The following is a 21,014-nucleotide window of genomic DNA, read 5'->3' as shown; positions in this document are numbered from 1 at the left end:
CATCCTGGAGTACTTTCTGCAAACTCTTGAACTATCTTTAAAGTAACCTTTTTAATTGTATGTTGGTTTTTCTGCGGAATTATTTCGCTGGAGTTTGCTTGCGCAGGGGGTACAGCTTATTGGACGGATACTTTCCCCCGGGCCCCCCTTGCGCCCTGTGCCTTAAACTCCATAACGAGGGCTGCAGAAATTCTGCATACCTGCGCCCTGATGCGCCTGTGCGTGCGGGGGTGGCCACAGGCCCACTGAAAAGAATGACTCCCCCGGCCCCCACACCCTGACAGCCTACCTACTGGCTGTCACTGCCCCTGGAGTTACATGGTTCTGACCGCTAAAGACCGAAGACTATGCATTGCGGGCCGCTGGTGGCCCGGGTGCTGTGCCTGTGGGGAGAGCAGAACAGAACAAGAGGCTGTTCTGCTCCTCACACCCCCTTTTAAAGGGGGGGCACGGGCCAGGCCGGTCTAAACCGGCCTGACCCCCACGCTGGATGCCCGCGTGAACCGGAAGCACTAAAGTGCTTCCGGTTCACACCCCGCAGAAATGCCCCTATTGGACGCATAATGGGGGAGGTGGGAGTGCTCCCATCTCCCCCTTTTCCCCGGGGACCGGTCCGACCAGTTAGCGCTCGGCCTTGCCCAGCACTTGTGTTGGCACTGGACAATCCTAGAATGAGCCTGGAGTGCGGGGAGTGGATTCAGGGGGGCACCCGGGAATATTTTTGGGGAAAAACTCTGCAATGGATGCTACACGCTTGGACTTGTGTTGCCCCGCAAGTGCCAGCCAGTAACTGGGATCCCCAACATGCAAGGTCATTTCAGATGGATGCCACTGGGGATCAAAGGAGTGAGACATTCAGTATTCTGTACAATATTTGCCATCCACATTTCTTGTTTTAGCAAAATAGATGCCATTTTATGCCAGTTGTCCGTGTATAGAGCAGAGCCACAGGAGATGTGGAAAAGCATGGTTTCACAAGACTGAGTCTTGACTGATGCATTGGCTTGTGGCACTTTCCAGGACACACATTCTATGTAGAAGGCAGGAGTTACCAAGACGTTATTTCTCATTTTTTTTGACCGACTCAATGAGATTGTCCTTCTTTTCCATAATAATGTTATGAGGAAGCTGCTACTGCCAGAAGAGCGGCGCGCTCCAGACAATAGCTGGAATATTTTATCAGAAAGATTGTTCTACCGTTGTTTCCCTTTTTCAACATATGTATCTGATAATTCTTATTCCTTCATTTTTCTAGTTCCACTTGGACCATGTGACTCTATTTTACACTTTATTTGTATTGACCACCTAACGGCTCTTCATCGAACAATCCAAAGTACTGAGGATTGTTATTCATGAATAAACATACCCTTATTAAACAAACAACACACATCGAACCATATTGAAAATCTTAACACCGATAAAGGACTGATCTGACTTTTATTTTCGAATTACAACAGGCATTGACCTGGTCTGACTACATGGGGCCTGACTAAACTTCGCAGCTGAATCCAACACCTACGCATGAATGTATGGGGGATACACTATGAGGGGTATACACCTATGCATGAATGTTTGGGGCATGCACTTACACACGAATGATGGGGTATACACCTATTTGGGGTGTACACATATGCATGAATGTATGGAGCATGTACCTATACATGACTGTATGGGGTATAGACCTATTTGGGGTATACACCTATGCATGAATGTATGAGGTATGCACCTATGCATGGATGTATAGGGGTATGCTTCGCGAAAACCTGATGAGTCCTTGAGGTCGTTTTTGTGTTTTCATGGACAGAAATGCGAGCTTTTCCTGCCCACAGGGACGGATGCATTCATATCTGCCGAGCCAAACCGCTACACAGAACAGACAAGATTGTTAATGTAAACATTAAGCCCTTACCTTGCTCAGAAACAAACCCAGCAAGAGAACCTTTGTAAGAAGAGGTGCTTGCCTCCTGGTGTCCCCCATAACTGCGGTCAGCTGCTTGTCTTCAGCGCCCACGTGTCAGTCCAGCCCGTTGGCCTTGACAGTGGATGTCAGTTCCATTAGGTTCGGCTGCTGCCCGCACTCATGTGGGAGAAGAGGTTTAATGCTCTTACTTCCTGCTGTTGCAGAAAGCTGAGGGCGTGTTTCTGACTAATGTGTCACCTACTGGAGCGTCAATGTCAATTTTTGAAAACTCGGCTTAGAAGCCTGTGGCCTGCTATTTTGGGCATTGGTCTTTGTTGAGGGGAATGTGGCTCAGCGTCTTCTTACTGCCTGGAGTAGAGTGTGAATCATGGCCGAACTACATTCCCTGCTCTGTGATTTATAAACTCGATACTCAAGTTCACTGCTTTGGCACCAACAATGAAATGAAAGTGAATTCCCCGCATTTTTCAACTCGTTTACTAGGTTTGCATGCTCTACACACCACCATACATGTGATATAAATACTACGAAGTTCATTAACTCAAGGTACCAGTAAAGGACAACAAAACCACGCTGGAACTTGGAGAAATAGAAACGGCAAATCCAGCCGTCCTTCGTGGCACTCACTCACTGTTAACGAGTTTCATTTACATTTGTCCAGCAATCGCCATCCAAGGTTACTTGTACATGTAGGAAGGAGACTCGTGTTTGGCAGCAGCCATTTTAATAATTGTACTGTGTGAAAATCTTTGTTTTAGGATCCCACAAGCATATGTTATGTTTATAGCAGGATAAGAAGAAGTGAATCAGTACTTGGACGAGGAAGGCTTGGATTTGAAATAATGAATTCTTGTGTGTTCTCTCTCTCCTTAGGGCGTCCCTGTTTTTCCTTGTCTCAGTCTTCTGAGCAAGCATATTTTTAGTGCCTTACCTGGTGTCTCCCCATTGTCCATCCAAAGATTCCGAAGGACGCTGGCAGGGAATATATGGGGAGGGTTCACCATTTCATCCCTTCTTCTGTAAGAAGAATCTGGTAAGTGAGGTCTGACGCACTTACAATTTGGAGATGAAAGGGCCAAAAAAAGGTAAAACTAGTGGAAACTGGTGTGCTGCATACAGGTCTAACAGGCCTCATTTTCGAATGAGTAACTAGAAAAAGGAGGTAGTTTCAGGGTGCTGTAAAGAGCTCACTCTTTTTTGACCTACTTGGAACCTAGGTCCTAGTACAAGTTATTTACCCTAGAGCAGTGGTCGAAGTGGGGGAAAAAAAGTAGGGGAACTGTGGGCTGAGAATCAGAGGGCGGGAATAACCCAAGGATTGGATCAGTGGGCGGAGCCAGAGGTGTGGCCAGAATGCGCAAATATCCCAATTTTTAGTATTTGTGTGGCATTTCACTGCCCAGTTTAATCAACCAATGGATACACATGATTATTTAAGGTTATAATGAGTTAATGACATTAAAACACATTCACAAAGTGGTATATACTTCTAATCACAGAATGTCCCAAATACGATAAAATGTGGAAGCACAAGCCATTTGTCACCGAGCCATGGAATTTGTCATCAGCACTTCTCCCATTTTCCACAACAGCAGTTCAAACATGAATGGCAAAATACCCTAGTTTACAAATGTTTTCTATATAATTATGGCTCTGTCATATTTGCCTCATAATGCAAGAGCTGCTGCATGATCTGACCATTTCAACTAATAAACGGTTTATAGCTAAAACGTATCAAAAGTTAATAAAAATGTGACTTGTTTTGCTCGGGAGTGGATGGCTTATTGCAAAGGTTGACTGATCACCTTTCTCACTGTTGCATGTGTATGTTACACTGCTACTAACAAGGCAAAATCTTTCTAAAGACTGTTAGCATGTGTACACATGTCAAAATAATAAAATATCAGAAAATATTAGGGGTGGGCGGAATTTGCGAAATTCACTTTTGCAAACTATCGCGAAAATGCTGAAAATCTCCGGAAATATCACGAAGACGCGTACGTTTTTTTCCCGCCTGTTCGCGGTATTTTTTGCGTGATCACGGCTCGCCAACTTACCCATGCAGTTGCTCACGGGCGCGGCCATCTTGTTTTCACTTGTCCCGCCCTCTCGCGATGCTTACTTCCTGTTCAGGGTCGCGCAATGCATGTTCGCGCCCGTTCGCGGTAGATATTTCCTGTTCGCGAACGCTTTTACTTGATCGCGTTGCTTTTTGCTTGCTCGGGGAGAAAATATCGCGTGAACTTGCGCACGTGGTCGCAATGGGTGCGGCCATCTTGTTTTTTACTCTATTGCATGGTTCTGGGGCCTGATTTTGAATCCTCCCTGCATCTTTTCAATCCTTTATTTAAAGCCACTTTTTTTTTATCTTTCTTATTTATTATTTCTCGAACTATTTTCCTGCTTCTATATTTTTTATTTTTGTCTTCCTTTTTTTTGTTTTTTAGCTACTTTTTCACTCTTTCTATTGCCTGCTATTTATTTCCTTTACTTCTTTAATTGTATTACCTTTTCTTTCCCGCCCCGTCCCAGAACCATGTCAAAGGGTAGTAGGGCTCGCCGTCGCAGCCAGAGCCGCGACCGCCTTCCTTGTGGAAGGCGGCGCCCACCAGGGGTGCAGGCACAGGCCTTATTTGGGGAGGTGGAGTTGGCTGCACTCATTTTCTTTGTGCAGCGCCACCTCCCCTCAACCCTGGCAGCAGGTGGCAGGCCTGGGTCCAGGTACGGCCTCTGGGAGCGTCGGCAGCGGTGGGGGAAGGTGCGCCGGGCAGTGTTGTGCTGCTCTGGGGTCCGGTGCACCCAGACGCAGTTGACGCACCGGTGGTCCGACATCCTGGACCGTGAGCAGGACCTGCTGGACCTGCTAGGAGTGGAGGTCCCGGGGCTTGGTGAGTAACTATTTAATTATTACTACTTTGTGTCTGTTCTTCTGCTCTGTGTTATATATTGCGAATATCTTTTTTTTCTTCCAACCAGCTAGAATGTTGCTGCTTACATTCCAGGTTAATTACGTTCAAAAGTCTTCTGTGATTATGACACAGGTGCTCCTCTGCGCTACCACTAATCTTACTTATTTGCACCTTCGCGTTTGCGCACGCTTAGAGTGATTCTGTTAGAGTTTATTTTAGAGAAATTAAGTTACGTAATGCTACAGTGACTCTAGTCCACTCCTTACTTTGTCCTGTCACTAAGAGATAGGGGCGGATTGATACTTAGGTTTAGGTACTTTGAATGAGTTTCTAATTTGTTAGTGGTATGCGTGATGCCCCCTCAGTTACGTGACGTGCTGCTAGTACGCCAGTCTTTATTAGAACCTTTTCTAGTTTGTTCAATGAGTGGTGGTAATTGGCTTAGCACTAGCAGAACATCAGCATCAATCATTCAACCCAAAATTTGGTGTATACAAAAAATTTAGTCATGTGTCCTCCATTTGACCATATGCATTGTTGAGGAATAAAAGAAGTGGAAATGCATACTTAATGTACAATTGGCATGCCTGGAATAGGTGGGCTAGGTCGGGTGGTACGTCGTACTTAGGCTTAGTTGTAATTTAGTATTCTGGCATCAGATTGGAAGACTGGATTACTGTTAATAAATAGTAACTTAAGTAGTCGATCCGCGAATCCCCCGATACTACTTGTTGACCAGATGAGATCGGTCAATTTAGTTATTGCAATTGTTGTTTACATAAGTGTTTTTTGACCGTTCTTTAAAATATTGTATTTGTTTGACACCATCCATCAATGTTTGTCTCTTTCTTATATCTTTCCTGTTCATCAGCACCCAGGGGCAGACAGACAGGGAGTGGGCAGTCGGCGGGACAGTCAGAACACCACCACCAGGAGGACACCAATGAGGGCTCCTCTTCTGGCCCCAGTAAGTCTTCTTGTTTTTAATAATATTTCTTATTCCATAACTTTTACTGCACCATATTTTTCACAAACTATAGTTTCAGTTTCCCAATGCTATTTGTTACCAACAATTATCCTTCGATCTGTACGGTTTCAAAAATTATGTTATCCCCGCCTCTGCTATGATGACTCTCAGTACTACTACTACTATCAGTCTGTCTGTACTGTAGTAGCTAAGCTTGCCCAGTTGGCCAGTGCCACTCTTTATTTGAAAGGTTGTAATAAAACTCAGATTCACCAGTAGCTCTAGCCATTGAGTCCAGTCCTTTGGGTTGTCCTCTTGTACTACTTCTAGTCGTATTGATCTTGAGTCTTTGTTAATCTTGAGGCTTTGACAATTCACAGCAACAAATGCCCAGCCAGATTTATTACTATTTTGACATGATAGCCTATAGGACATACTACTACTGTTGTAGGGATCTTGCAGACCTTTGCACAAGAAAATAGGATGTTGGTGATGGTAGGTTGGACCTTCCTCACACACCTCAATCAGAAATTCAAAACCCACCACAATCCCCTGCTCGACTATAGTACTGTCTTGTCATAACTATTAGGTCTCCGAACGCTCCCCCCAAGATACCCAACAAGTAGACAACCCAGAACATAACACACCCAACCTCTCAGTTGTAGAAGCAATGCACATGCACACCCTTGCTTTAATTTGCTCACTCGTGTAAGTTAGTCCACACCAAATACCACCAAGTCTATGTAAGTTCAAAATGTTTATTTTGAATTGAGAAGCTCTGGAAAACAGTAGAAACCTCTATCAGGACCTCTATTGCTTTTACAGAGACCTATTCAGGTTCTATCCTGCCAACAAGAGATCTATGGTTGAAAACACATAAAATACAAAATAATTTTTACAGTCATTTTATTTTTTCAATTTTTGAATTCATCTTCAATAGTAACATCAGATACTTTATACACAAAAGACATATATTACATATAGTCCACCAAAAACAGATATCTTATTCAAAACTGTAGACAACCCCACCACTCTAAACACAAAAATAGTCTCATCATACTCACTAATCCAAACATACATCAATCATGCTCATGCTCTTAAAATAACAAAACATTCAAAAACTGTACAAGGTCCAACAAAATCAAATGGAGAGAAAACGAACACTTTAATGATTGTTTCTGATGGTACTGAAGCTCCTGGGACCGCTCCTCTATAGTGATGGTAGTTATAAGGTCTTGGCCTACGTGCGTTTCGGTGGAGAACCACCTTCCTCAGGACCAACAATAAGAGGGATACGAAACCCTTAAAATGAAGGGGGAGTATCTGTAGGAAATTAAATAAATTGATTTAGTATTAGCAGGAAAAGCATATTTAATGTTGCGTTTGACTTCATATAACCCAGATGAATCACCAGTTCGCATTAGTCGTATCACCAGTAAGATACTACACACCCAACGTGTTTAGAAAAATAAAACAAGTGTGTTTTGAATATAAAAGGAACCTTCACCTTGTGTACAGAGATAGAATTCAGTCGCAATAGATCTAAGAATAGGAGGAAAGCTAATATTTTATAATTAAATGTGTAAACTACCTGAAATTGAAACAACAGGTTGTCTCAAATATGCATTCTAGTCATTTTGATAGTGTCAGGAACACTCGTATCTATCTAGTTCCCGATTTTGCCAGTCTGTTTCTAAATATGAAGGCAATAAATTAGTAAAGAAGATCTAATTTAGATTCATCGTATCTTTAGGCTAAAGATCATGGGGACATGCTTACCCTATTCGTATGGGAAGTGAATTATAATTACAAATCTACAATTGGCAGGACAGCAACCTCTGTCAATTTCCAATAGGATAACCTGCTGAGCTGTATGTAGAGCGATTCAATCTCATAGCAGCTAGACGAAAGGAAGAAAAAACAACTTGTAAATTCATTTAATGTTTGTATTGGGAGCTCTACAAGGAAATGATTATTTGAGAAAATAGTGGTGTGGACCTCTATTATAACTTCATGTATAGAGTAATGGCAACATCAAATTTAGATATACAAAATTTAAAAAAGAGTTCCAAACAGACCTATTCTGATCGCAGCCAAAGTCAACATGATCTATGCAAGCGGCAGAGCCACGCTGAAAGTATACGAGGTTTAAACCGATTCGACAGATGAAGTTGGATTGACAACAGAGTATCATAATTGTAGGGCAATGTTTGATTAACCCCCACAGCCAATGGTGACACGAAAGCAGGCTGTCTTATTTGGAGAGATAAACAACTAAAGCTATTTTTCAGTCAACTTTTTGCGAACATTAGACCGGCCGCAACGGCCGAAAGACATGTAAGACGCTACAATGAGGTTGTCTGGAAACAGCGATGCAACCGCTACGTGCAAAACAGATTCAAAAATTACCAAGGGTGTATTGGAAAAAGTGAGTGCAATGAAGGGGCTAGAAATACTGTATCTATATAAATACAATTAGAGAAAATGTGAGAGTTGCAATTTGAAAAGTCACAGTTGCGTGAGTATATCAAACGCTGACTTGTCCGGAAGCTAAATAGATGGCTACTTCTTTAATCAAGACTCTTTCTCTATAAAAACTAGGAAGGGATTAGTAAAGAGTTCCTCACAAAAGATAGCTGCCTAGAGTCTTACCTAATTACAGCAGTGTGTCAGCAAAGTCTACGCATCGCAGTCGGGAAACCTCAGCGAGAGTAATAATGAGAAGCAAGCTACCGTCGGTTCTTAAGTCTGAAAGTGTGTGTTAATTGGCCAGAGAAAGCTCGCGGGAATTCAAAGGGGAACGTATAGACGGACGCTGTGGTCTACTAAGTAGTTGATGAAAACATAAGCGCCATGTTGCACTATAAATCGCTCCCTAGGTGTTCAATTGTGATAAGCAAAAATTGTAAGCGTATCACATTAGTTTGAAAACTATCAAAAGTTAAAATGGTATGAAGAAGCGCCACCTTGGTGGAAGATACTGTTGTTGACATCAACGATTTCATTGTAATTTTAAATCAAGATACTGGTATCTCACGTTTAATTGTAGAATAAAGAAAATCCTAGTTATGTTCTAAAATAATTCCGCAACGGACCCAAAATATTGCAACGTTAGCGCGTTGTATATATGTGCAACAATACTTGCGAAATCTCGCGAGACTCATCTATTCAAAATTACTCTTAAGGTCAAGGCATGACAATAAAGCCGCCATATTAAAATGAACGGCAGTAGACTTAAAGTACCTAAAAGGTGGTATTATCAAATTGAAAAACCTAGTATGTGTCTAGTGCTGAAGATAGACAAAGTATCATGGCAAGCGTAAACTGATGATCACGTTTTATGACAAATCTGTGTGATTCCCTATTCCAAGCTCATTGAATAAATTAGCTAAGCTTAGAATACATTTAGATAATCAATATATCTACAATCCCATTATATATTCAGTCCCATTCTGAACAAGGGAACAGAACTTATCGTAGATGTGTGTATTTGAGACACATGAAGTATTCTACCCAGGGATTATGTGACTAACCACACGATTTCTTCATTAAGACCTCTCCGGACTGTATCACAGTGAAAAATCCAGAAAGATTGTCTATCTTTTCTAACTTTGTCTGTATCACGTCCTGCCTTAGGGATGATTTTCTCTAAGATAAGCCATTTAAGCTCTTTTTCACTGTGATGAAAGTCCAGAAAATGCCCTACCATGGGTGCTTGCCTTTTGCCAGTTCTAATGGCTGATTTATGTTCAGATAGTCTCGTTCTAAGCTCTCTCCCTGTCTCTCCTATGTGCCCTAATCCGCAAGGACAGAGTATTAGGTAAACTATTTTGCTGCTTCTACAGTTAGTGTGGCTTTTCAATTTTCCTGTTTTGATACCATAAGTCCATGTCTGAGTAATAATAGCTGAAGGACAAGCATGGCAATTGCCACATCCATGATTACCTAGAATAGGAGGGAGTCCATCAATAGTCATTTGATCTTCTTTCTTACGTACAACTGATCTACTGTGTACCAATCTGTCTCTCAAATTGGGATTTCTCCTGAATGCTACAATAGGTTGGGTCAGATTACTACCTTCTCCATTAACATTAAGGATTTTCCAATTTCTATGTAGTACTTTCTGAATTTTGTTGTTGAGGGTCGAGTGGTTAACTACGCAGACGATTTTCTCAAGTGGTTGTCTTTCTCTCCCGGAGATCAGCGCCTCTCTGTTATAATATTTGGCGCGTTTCATGGATTGTCTCACTAATCGTCTGGGATATCCTCTGAGGAGCAATCTCTTTTGAAGTTCTTCAGCATGAAAAGTGAACTCTTTTAAGTTGGTGCAGTTACGCCTAATTCTCAGAAATTCCCCAAAGGGGATAGAGTCCTTTTGGCAACTCGGATGAAAACTACTATGCTGTAAGATGGTATTTTAAGCCGTAGGTTTTCTAAAGAGACTTACTTCAATGTTGCCTTTACCATTTTTGATCCAAATATCTAGGAACTCTACTTTATCTGCTGAGTATTTGGCAGTAAACTTAAGATTCTTATCGCTAAGGTTAAGCCACTCAATGAATTGTAATAGATCTTTTTCATCTCCTGACCAGATGATAAAAATGTCATCTATGAATCTATGCCATACCTGTATATTTTCATAGAAAGGGGCTATTTCGTTGAAAATATGTTTAGTTCAAACTCCCCCATGTAGATGTTCGCTACACTAAGAGCACATGAAGCGCCCATACTGGTACCTTTAATCTGGTGGAAAAGATCATCTCTGAATTCAAAATAGTTGTTATGTAACACAATATCAAGACATTCAAGAATGAATTCATTGGGTCTCTCACCCGGGATTCTAGCTAATAGAGTTGCCACTGCTTCTATTGCTTGATCTTGGGGGATATTCGTATATAATGATTCTATATCAAGAGTGACCAGATATTGTGTCTTGTTATTGAAAGGTAGATGTTCTACAGTCGCTATCATGTGTCCAGTGTTTTTGATGTAGGAGGCATAGAGTTTGGTAGGTGGGCAGAGGAAATAATCCACATATTGTGAGAGTGGTTCTGTACAAGAGTTGATAGATGAGACAATAGGTCTCATGGGTGGATCCATGATATTTTTGTGTGTTGTGGGGACTCCATACAAGGCAGGAACAACTGTATGATTTTTAGTGAGAAAATCCAACTCTTTCTGAGAAATGTATCCATCGCTAAAAGCTTTGGCTGTACTGTTATTAATGAGTATTTTTAAGTCTAGCAAAACCGATCTATGCGTACTACGATAGTGTTCTGGTATCGACAACATGGATTTCATTTTCTCTGTATAAATGTCACTATCCATAATGACTATCCCTCCTGCCTTATCACAGGGTTTGATGGTAATAGAAGAATTGTTTTGCAAATCATTGAGGGCAGTCTTCTCAGAGAATATCAAATTAGAATTGGTTTGAGGAACATGTTTGGTGATTCTTTCAATTTCCTTTAAGACTGATTTCTCAAAAATTGCCACTTCTGGCCCTACCATATCTAAAGATGGAGTAAATTTAGAAGGCTGCTTGCAACCGGAGTAGTTAGTCTCTTGTTCTGATGAATTAATATCAGACATATATTTTTTCAACCTTATTTTACGGAAGAAAGAGTAAAGGTCTTTATGAAGTTTGAAAATATCAGGCTGTGTACTGGGCACAAAAGATAACCCTTTACTCAAGATATTTATTTCTGTTGAGGAAAGTAGATGACTGGACAAGTTAAAGATAGGGATGTTGTCATATTTAAGATCATTTCTATCTAGGATTTCCAATACTGATGGTTTCGTGTCCTCATGTACTGTTGTGGATGTACTGGCTCTGTTTGATGATAATGGTTCCTTTCTTGTCTCTGAAATCTTACTCGTCCTCTGCCCCTCCCTGCCCGTAAAAAAGGAGATTGTCCCTGTGGATTTTATGGGATTGACCTGTATATTGTCTGTGGTTATACGATGTACCCTCGCTAGTGTTGGGGCCTTCATATTCTGAATCTGACGAATTAGTGTCAGAAAAAGTCACAATTTTTTTTCTTCTATTGTTATGTGAATTATATGTTCCATAATCAGAGTGCCCTCCCTGATAAAACAAACTTTGCAGATAGGGGTATACTTTTTCTTGAGTAAACCAGCGAATATCTTTCTTCAACTTATCTGTTTTTTTTCTTTATTAGATATTCTTCAAATTCCAAAAGCTCTTGGTTAATACTATGTAGTTTGTCTTTGGCTTCTTCTACACTAGTATTCTTTTTCAATCTTTCTTGCAGATCCAAAATTTCTTGGTTAAGAATCTGTATCATTTCCTTAACCGTCTCAATAATGAGAATCATCCAGTCCCTGGAGCAACGGTTCGCAATCTACGACCACCGCTCCAGGAACTGGCGTACCTCGAAAAATAGGGCTGGAACATTTCTCACCCTCAGACCAGATGGTATAGCCCCAGCTTTCAAGTACTCCAACATGAAGTTACATATAGTCCACCAAAAACAGATATCTTATTCAAAACTGTAGACAACCCCACCACTCTAAACACAAAAATATTCTCATCATACTCACTACTCCAAACATACATCGATCATCCTCATACTCTTAAAATAACAAAACATTCAAAACTGTACAAGGTCCAACAAAATCAAATGGAGAGAAAACAAACACTTTAATGATTGTTTCTGATGGTACTGGTGGACTATATGTAATATATGTCTTTTGTGTATAAAGTATCTGATGTTACTATTGAAGATGAATTCAAAAATTGAAAAAATAAAATGACTGTAAAAATTATTTTGTATTTTATGTGTTTTCAACCATAGATCTCTTGTTGGCAGGATAGAACCTGAATAGGTCTCTGTAAAAGCAATAGAGGTCCTGATAGAGGTTTCTACTGTTTTTCCTTTGTCTTCCCCCCTTCTCTTGGACCTTAAGCTACCTCAGGGGGGGCCTTCCCTTATAAAATTGAGAAGCTCTGTACATTGTTCTATCATATAATGCACCACCAACCGGAAAATCAATAACATTAAAACAATAAACATTGTTACACTTACTAACAGTTGGGAATTAAATCATGATAACTGAACAGTGGTGGAAGGCAGCACCACCATCCCCTAGGAATTTAGTTTATATAAATGAAGATCTCTGAGTGAAGGGACCCCTCACCTTAGAAGAACCTAGTACTGGTAGTTGAAGCATAAGCTCTGCAAAGCTCTGGTTCTTAGAAGGGAATCTTCCGTCTGTAATGCGAAAAATGAAATGGTGCGCGTTAGTATATTGTAACTTGTAAGCATTTCTCAGCCGTGCCAAAAAGTGTAGCATTTATGGATAAGCAATATGGACTAACAGTACACCAGTACTTCATAAAAAAGTGGCTTGTTAATGTTTTTGTTGACCGCTTGTACGCAGCGCGTAGACAGTAGCAGTGTGAGGCAGGTCATGTGGGCTCAAAGGTGTGTTATACAAAAAGCTGCAAGGTAACGTCACATGTGCAAAAATAAAAGACACAAAGTTAAATGGTTGCATGGCTCGGGCTAACTAAGCAAAGGCTAGAATGACCCTAGGGGGGACCATATATAACTATTAGTGTCTACTCTACTACTACTACCTGATTTGTACTAGTGATGTATGTTAGTATTAACTCATTTTTCAACCTTGCTACTGATCAATAGGGAGAGGTGTATATGACGCCTAATAAATGTGTAATGTTTTCTAGGTGCACTACCGACCACCATTGCCGGGGCCAGCGAAGGCGACGCGGAGGGAGAGGATGCGGCAGTTGCTGCAGATACCGACGATGGAGCGATAGGGGGAGTGGCAGCACCAGTGGCGGGCGGTGGTAAGTTAGATTCATAATCCTTAACTATTGTTGAACTTGACAGTAAACTCACTGCAAGGGTGTACTGTATGTATACTGTACTGTTTAGGATGGCGGGTGTATAGCCCCCGCCGGGCCGGCGGTATTTACCGCCGACACCGCAGGGGCAAACCTCCCGCCATCCCTGTAGAAAAGAGTCAGACCCCCCACATGCCGACCAGGCGGAAAAGGGTTCAATATGGTGGTGGTGTCTCTCTGAACACACCGCCAGCCATGCATTTTGGAATGCCTTTGCGTGGCGGCATTGCCATCCGCCACGGAAAGGCATGCAGACATTGCAGAGTATGCTTGGGGGCCCCCATGGAGGGTACCTATGCTATGGTACCCCCCGCCTTTCAAAGCAAAACATGACAGGCTCCGTGCGGAGCCTGTCATGTTGTGCTTGGAAAAGCAGCACAACATGTATTTTTAGCATTGCTTTCGGCACCGCCAACCAGAATGTAAAAACCATCCTTTTTAGCGTAAGGATGGCGGGCGGACAAAGTCCGCCCACCATCCGATGTCCTAAGTAAGTATGAGTTGTTGTGAGCGTTTGAAGAGTGAACTAGAAGACTAGAATCCCTTTAATTGGCATAGGAGCGGGAGTATTTAGTAACCAATGGCCTCATCTATCTGATTTCGACTACGCTTTGAAAGTTTTATGGAGAAGAGCACCTGGTGCACTGTGCAACTAAAAAGTGAAAGACGGGTGGAAGGAAGAAGGATGGGCGAGATTTAAAATGCTATGTACTACTGTCCTTTATAGTGCTACTCTACCATGCCACTATGTGTATAAATAATTAACTTGTCTTACTGTTTTTCTAAGAGTATATTTTACAATTGTCTTGTTTTTTTCTTTTTGATACACAGCTACCCCTAAACTCAATCGTAAGGAGTTGGCCGCCAAGCGACGGCGCCGGAAGCTGGAGGCAATCCAGCGTGAATGGCAGAGGTGGAGGAGGAGACTGCAGCAGCACTTGAAGCCTCCTCCAGTGCCCCGGGCCCCAGCCACCGCCCTCCAGCAGTATGGTGCCACCGTCTGGCGGCTGCCCGCTGCCACCGCAATGCCATCTCTGGTGCCCCCCCACTGTGGCTGCAACTGCCGCACCCTCAGACGCCGCGTCACCCGTTTAGAGGAGCAGATGTGTGTCCTCCTTCAGTCCCGCCCCACACCTTAGTCCCTATCTTCTGCCCCTTTTTTAATTCTTGTTTGGGTGGGTGGGAACTGGTTTGGGCGTTGGGTTTTTGCTTTTCGGACTACTATTTTTTTCCTGGACTTTCCTACGGACATTGGTTGGGGTTAGGGAGGGGGGAGGGTCATCTTTTGTGGGTTTTTAGTTTAGTTTTGTTAGGGTAAATTAAATGTATTTTTCTACGTTACATGCAATGTTGTTAATATTTTGTAGGTGGGGTTACTGTTTTACATCACACTGTTTCCTTGCTGGTGCAGGGCCGTCCATAGCCAGTGTTTGGTTTAAATAATTGTCGGACTGTGTAAGACACAAACAGATAGATGCAACACCCCTCACTGATTGACTTGTCCTACTAGTACTTTCAGTCTCTCCTCTAGTCTATGCATTCTTTATCTGGACTCAAAGGGGTGTGTGAAATTTAATTCATTGAAAACATGTCCATTATTAATTCTGCCTCCCCCAAACTTCTCTCTTACCTGTGCTTGATCTTTAACTTAGGCACAGCAATGGCTGCATGGTGAAGATGGTTTCCTTTTTCTAACATGCCATGATTGGGGTGGTGGTGGTAGTATAGTAGTAGTAGTAGACACTGGCAGGGCAGCAGCATTTGCAAAAAAAGAAAAGGAGACAGTCAATCGCCTTTGAGAGACTGTTAGAGGAGTAGTAGAATGAAGTAAAGTACAGAACTTACCGAGCAACAATAATATGCTAAAATATTTTACAACAAAACATAATGGTGGTTGGGATAGCCTACTAGACAGAGTTACAAACTATAGTTGTGTCGAGTCACTTGACTAGGCCTACAGCCTAACAGTTAGTGCTGTGTATGAGGAATGACAACAAACAAATCCAATCAATGCCGGCAATTAATGCTGAGGTATATGTTCCTTTGTTAAATAAAATAACCTCTAAAATATCCTACTCATGGGTGGGCAAGCAGAAGAAGATCATCGCTCTGCCTTGAAATTGAAGTACTGTTGCTTTCGCCACATCTGTCCCAGCAAGCGTGTGATTAAGTATTGGTGTACATTTAATTTAGTCACACCTCGACAATAAGTCACACAGCCCGGGGGAAGAGGGTTAGGGTTTGTTGAATGGGAAGGGGGTTTTGGGAAAGGTTTGACATTGAAAAACAGTATGCATGGACAAAAAAATGACAATCTTTGAAGACTACCATATCCATATGTTAAGGGAGAAAAAGGAAATGCATGCATGATGATGAGAGACCCGGATTACATACACTTCTTGTTCTGTTGTTCCGGCCTTAATACTTTTACAGATACCAAATAGAAATTTTAAATATTGGTAGGGAAGAATCATAAACAGAGAGCAAACCTAATGATGATAATAACAACAACAAGAACACACTGTTGTAAAGATTGTATACAAAAAAATGATTCAAATTATTTAAAAGAAGATAAAAGTTGATACTGTTACTGTGTTATCCTGGTAAAAAATGTGGACTGAATTTGCATCTCAGCATTCCTCTTGGTCCTCTCGTCCATCAATCTTGGGTGTGTCGCCACTCGCCACTGCCCGGCTGAAATTTTTTTTTCGATTTATTGGTAAGGTAAGTGTGCATTGTAATGTTTTCCCAAGTATAGGGCAAGGCCCGGCCTGTAATTGTAGATGGAAAAACAAAGGGGATATTGAGAAACAAAGTTGAAACAAATGCACAAGTTATGCTGAAGTGCAACAAGAACACTTTCCGAGGTGGCATGTATGCATCATCTCTACTCTAGTCTGTTTCCAGCATTGACCTTCAACAATAACAGGAGAGAGCAGGCCCACAGTGACAGGCCTGACGGCACTTTGCTTAGCAGTAGCACATCCTACGTTTAGACTTTAGAGTACTTTTTTTTTTTTTTTTAAAGAGTTGGACAAATGCAAAGCACATTATCCATTCCAAACATAGCATTTACAGTTTAAGTTAGTAAATCACTGCACCGCAGTCATCCCACCGCTACACTCTATTCCACTTCTACTCAGACATTTGGGTCTGCTGTGGTTGTTGTTGACGTGTTTACCTTTAGGCTTTTAAGTTTTATGCCACTCATGAAACGTCCTCCTGACTTGTTATTATTCCATCAATCATCATCTCCGATACTTGTACTGACTGACTGTGAAGATCGGCCTGCAGTAGAAGTAAAATTGTTATTACACAACAAGAGTAGAAATATTATTGACTTGATTCAGTCTTTAGTGTGTACAGAAAGATAGATTACTAGTACACTTTGACTTCACTTTGTGCACAACAAACAAACAACGAAAACACAAACACCAATCGCTCAGAGTCAAGTGTCCAATGCATGCCATTAATTGTCATTACCTGTTCCTTCTCATCTTAAGTTAACGGGCCGTCTATTTCGCCATCATCATCATGGACGGTGCTGTTGTGTCAATCATACTCATTGCGCAGATTGAGTGAGTCCCCTTCCTGTATTGAATTAAAAGCAATGTATCACCAAGCTGCAGGAGAAGTACAAATTTCTTATTTGCAAGAAGAGGAAAATTCACCTTGAGTTAAGTTTAGTGTGTACTGTAGAATGATGATTAGTGCACAATTACATAACTTCATGCACAACAAACACAACAAAATCATTCAGTCTGCGACTCTGCGTCCAATGCATGGCATCAATCATTACCTGTTCCATCTTATTTTCAGTTAATGGGCAGTCTCTCTCGGCTCTGAAAGGAGGATAGCTATAGTAGTCATCTGATTCATGCTCCACTTCTTTTGGCGGGACTAGGAAAGTTTGAATTTGTTCTTCTATTTACCATCATCCAATCATCATTCATGAGGGCAATGGATTTGGGCGGGAGATTCAGTATGATGGAGCGGAGGAGCTGGATTCAGAGGACTGTACTGTCAAATTGCAGACACCTGAAACTTGTATATTAAATAAGAAGAGTAGAAGACAGTGGTAATGGATTTGTTGTGATTCACAAGTTTGTAACCGGAACGACAGACACACAAATAAAGGGGAAAAAAAGGGAGGAAGACAGTAAGTGCAAGCCTAATTGTCAGAGAAGTATAGCTCGTCCTCAAAGTCTGGGGGTTCAGCCGGTAGTAGGTAATTATGTGACACACTACTTCCGTCACCTGAGCCGCTGTCCTCATCTTCCTCCACTGCTTCATGTATTGTGTAATTCGGTGGTATGAAGTGCTGATTCATTTTGATCATTGTTAACCTCTCCACGTTTTTGGGCGAGAGACTGGTCCTTCTCAATGTTACAATGGAACCAGCAGCACTGAAAACACATTCGGAAGAGACACTTGCGACAGGGCAAGCAAGATAGCTTATCGCCAGCCTGCTGAGCAGTGGCCATTCAGACCTTTTCCTATACCAATACTGCAATGGGTTTTGATCAATGTACACTTCTGTTGAGTCGTCCAGATAGGCCTGGACCATCCGCTCAATGTTCAGGGGTGCTGCTGGTAAGCTTTCGGGCTCTTTTCTCTGTGCATCAGCACTGTGCTTATTAATGCCTAACTGTACATACCAATCGTCTAACGATTCTACTGGGCCTAATGATCCAGTTATTGTTGCTGTTGTCGATAGTGATGGTGAGTGTTGTGATCCAAACGCACTGCCCTTAGCCGATGAAGTTGCACGTGATCCTGCATGCCCTGCTGCAGTACTTCTTGTGGGTTGATCTTGCGGGCTTTTAATTAGCAGCCGTTCGTTTTCCAACTTACTGGCTGCCTCAGCTATGCAAGTTTTGTAGAGGGCAACATCAATCTCTGAAAAGCAAAGAATGTCTTCAGTCCAAATTTTGCACGTGGATCCAGAATTGTGGCACAAATGTAATGTTCTTGTGACAAAATTTTATTTTCTATCCTTGTATTTTCAGCTAAGCGACGGGCTAAGCTCTCCACCCAGTCATAGGCTTCCCTTTTGTCCTCTACACCTTTGTATGATTCAGAAACCTTCTTCAGCTGATGCTCTAGCATTTGCAATAATGGGATAGCTTGGCCCATTGTACAGTCCTCCTTGCTGACTTCACGTGTCAAGACCTCATAAGGATGAAGCATCTCAGTCAGGCATTTAATTAGGCTCCATTGCTCCATCTCAAAGTTCATGCCTTTAACAGTAGCATCCCCTCTTTTCCAGACGTGTTCATGGAGTGACCTGTACTGCTCATACAGACGATCAAGCATGTAATACGTTGAGTTCCAACGTGTTGCCACCTCCTGGATGAGTGCCTTGACTGGCATCCTATTTTCACGTTGGATGATCCTCAGCTGCTTCCGAGCTTTAAAAGAATGGCTGAAATGAGTGCATATTCTTCGACAGATGGCCAGTAAGTTGCTGACTATGGGTTCTTTTTTCAGAAAGTCTTGAACTATAATGTTTATGCAGTGCGCCAAACACGGAACCCTGAAATAGGAAACAAGTTCCATGGCTTTAAGTACATTACTGCCATTGTCTGTGGCAACAAAACCAATACTAAGCCCTCTTGGGCGCAGCCATTCCAAAACCTTGCTGCGAAACTCTTGCAAAATGTTTACAGCCATATGAGATTTCTCCATGGCGAACATGGCTACAGTTGCATGTTTCCGAGTACCTTTAAAAATCGCAGCTGTGTCAATAGCACCTCGTGCAGATAGCTTATCTCTAACCCCCACAAAAGAGACCCAGTGTGCAGTGATGCACATGTAATCTGTGGCTTGGCAACTGGTCCACATGTCTGTTGTCAGGTGGATATTGTGAACAGCACTCTGCTGCAAAGCTTGTACAACCAATTCCAGCACATCATGATGTAGTGCCGGAACAGCAATTCTTGCGAAATAGGACCGGCTGGGAACCTTCCATTTAGGGCAGATGGCTGACACAAATTCAAGGAAACCCACCCCTTCCACAAATGAAATAGGAAGAAGGTCCAGCGCTAACATTTTAGCCAGCTTCGCATTGTACAACCGTGCCGTTGGGTTGTTGCGTTGGAACTGCCCCTCCAACCTAAGCATGCTCGCAATGGTAGGCTGGATTACTTTCCTTTGTGGTGCTGTTTTCATTAACCCACTTAGGCTCAACGACACAGTTTGTCTCATTGCGGTACTCGGTCGCCTTGGTGTCTCAGCCTGACTCTGAGAATGGCTCTTACTGCGGTGCCACTCAGATGTTCCTGAGGAGGATGTGGGCTGTACCACTGCACTACTGGGGACAGGGCTAGAAATGCCTCCCTCTTCTTCACCTTCCACCGCAATAATATCACTCCCTGATTCTTCCTGACCAACTTCAATGGGTTGAGTTTTTCTACTTTCTTTTAACTGAAGTAGGTGATTCTCCCACACGATAGTGTGGTGTATTATGAGATGACTTGCTTGGCCTCCGGTACCATAGTTTGTACCAAGCTTACCCCGCCGAAAACCTTGCCGACAAATTGAGCATATAGCAATGTTCTCCTCCTTGGTGCTAACAGAAAAGAAGTCCCAAACTGGGGAAGAGAACTTTCTGGCACTGCTGGATGTGAAACTTTCAATACCAGATGAACTGGAGGGTGTGCTTGAAATGTGACCCTGTGCACCTAGACTGTGACTTTTACTACCACTACCTACTGAGATGGTTGAGCTGGATGTAGGTCCCTGCCGGGCCGTGGAAAATATGGCAGCTGGAGGTAGTGGTGGTGTTATCTGTGTTGGTGATATCCGTTCTACATCCCGCTCAGTAGCAGCGTTTCTGGATAGGGTGAGAATGTTGGTCTCCAATCCCTTTGGGGCGGGAGTAATGTGCGTGATGACTGGCTCGTCTTCATCAACATCATCCCCCTCTTCTACATCTACCTCCATAACTCTAAGTTTTTCTGGGACCTTCCTTTTCAGAAGCATTGTCTTGTGGCGTATATCACTCTTAGACTGAGCTGGTGGGTGCCAAGTGGCATCACGATCATCAGAAGCGGGGCTTGAAGAAGAAGATGATGGACTAAGCCTCCTTTTCCTTGCTGGTGGTCTGGAAGACAATAGATCTTCTGAAACAGTGGTTTGACTTTGCTCCACTTCGCTGCAGGAAGCTCGATTTCATGAAATGCCCCTACGTCAGGAGCAACAACTACTATGGTGGGCTGTTGCGGTTGCGGCTGCTGCTGTTCTTGTTGCAGCTGCTGCTGTTCTTGTTGCGGCCGCTGCTGTTCTTGTTGCGGCTGCTGCTGTTCTTGTTGCGGCTGCTGCTGT

The sequence above is a fragment of the Triturus cristatus genome, chromosome 3_1, assembly GCF_964204655.1.
Source record: "Triturus cristatus chromosome 3_1, aTriCri1.1, whole genome shotgun sequence".
Classification (NCBI taxonomy): Eukaryota; Metazoa; Chordata; class Amphibia; order Caudata; family Salamandridae; genus Triturus; species Triturus cristatus.
Note: the sequence above shows the minus strand (reverse complement) of the source record.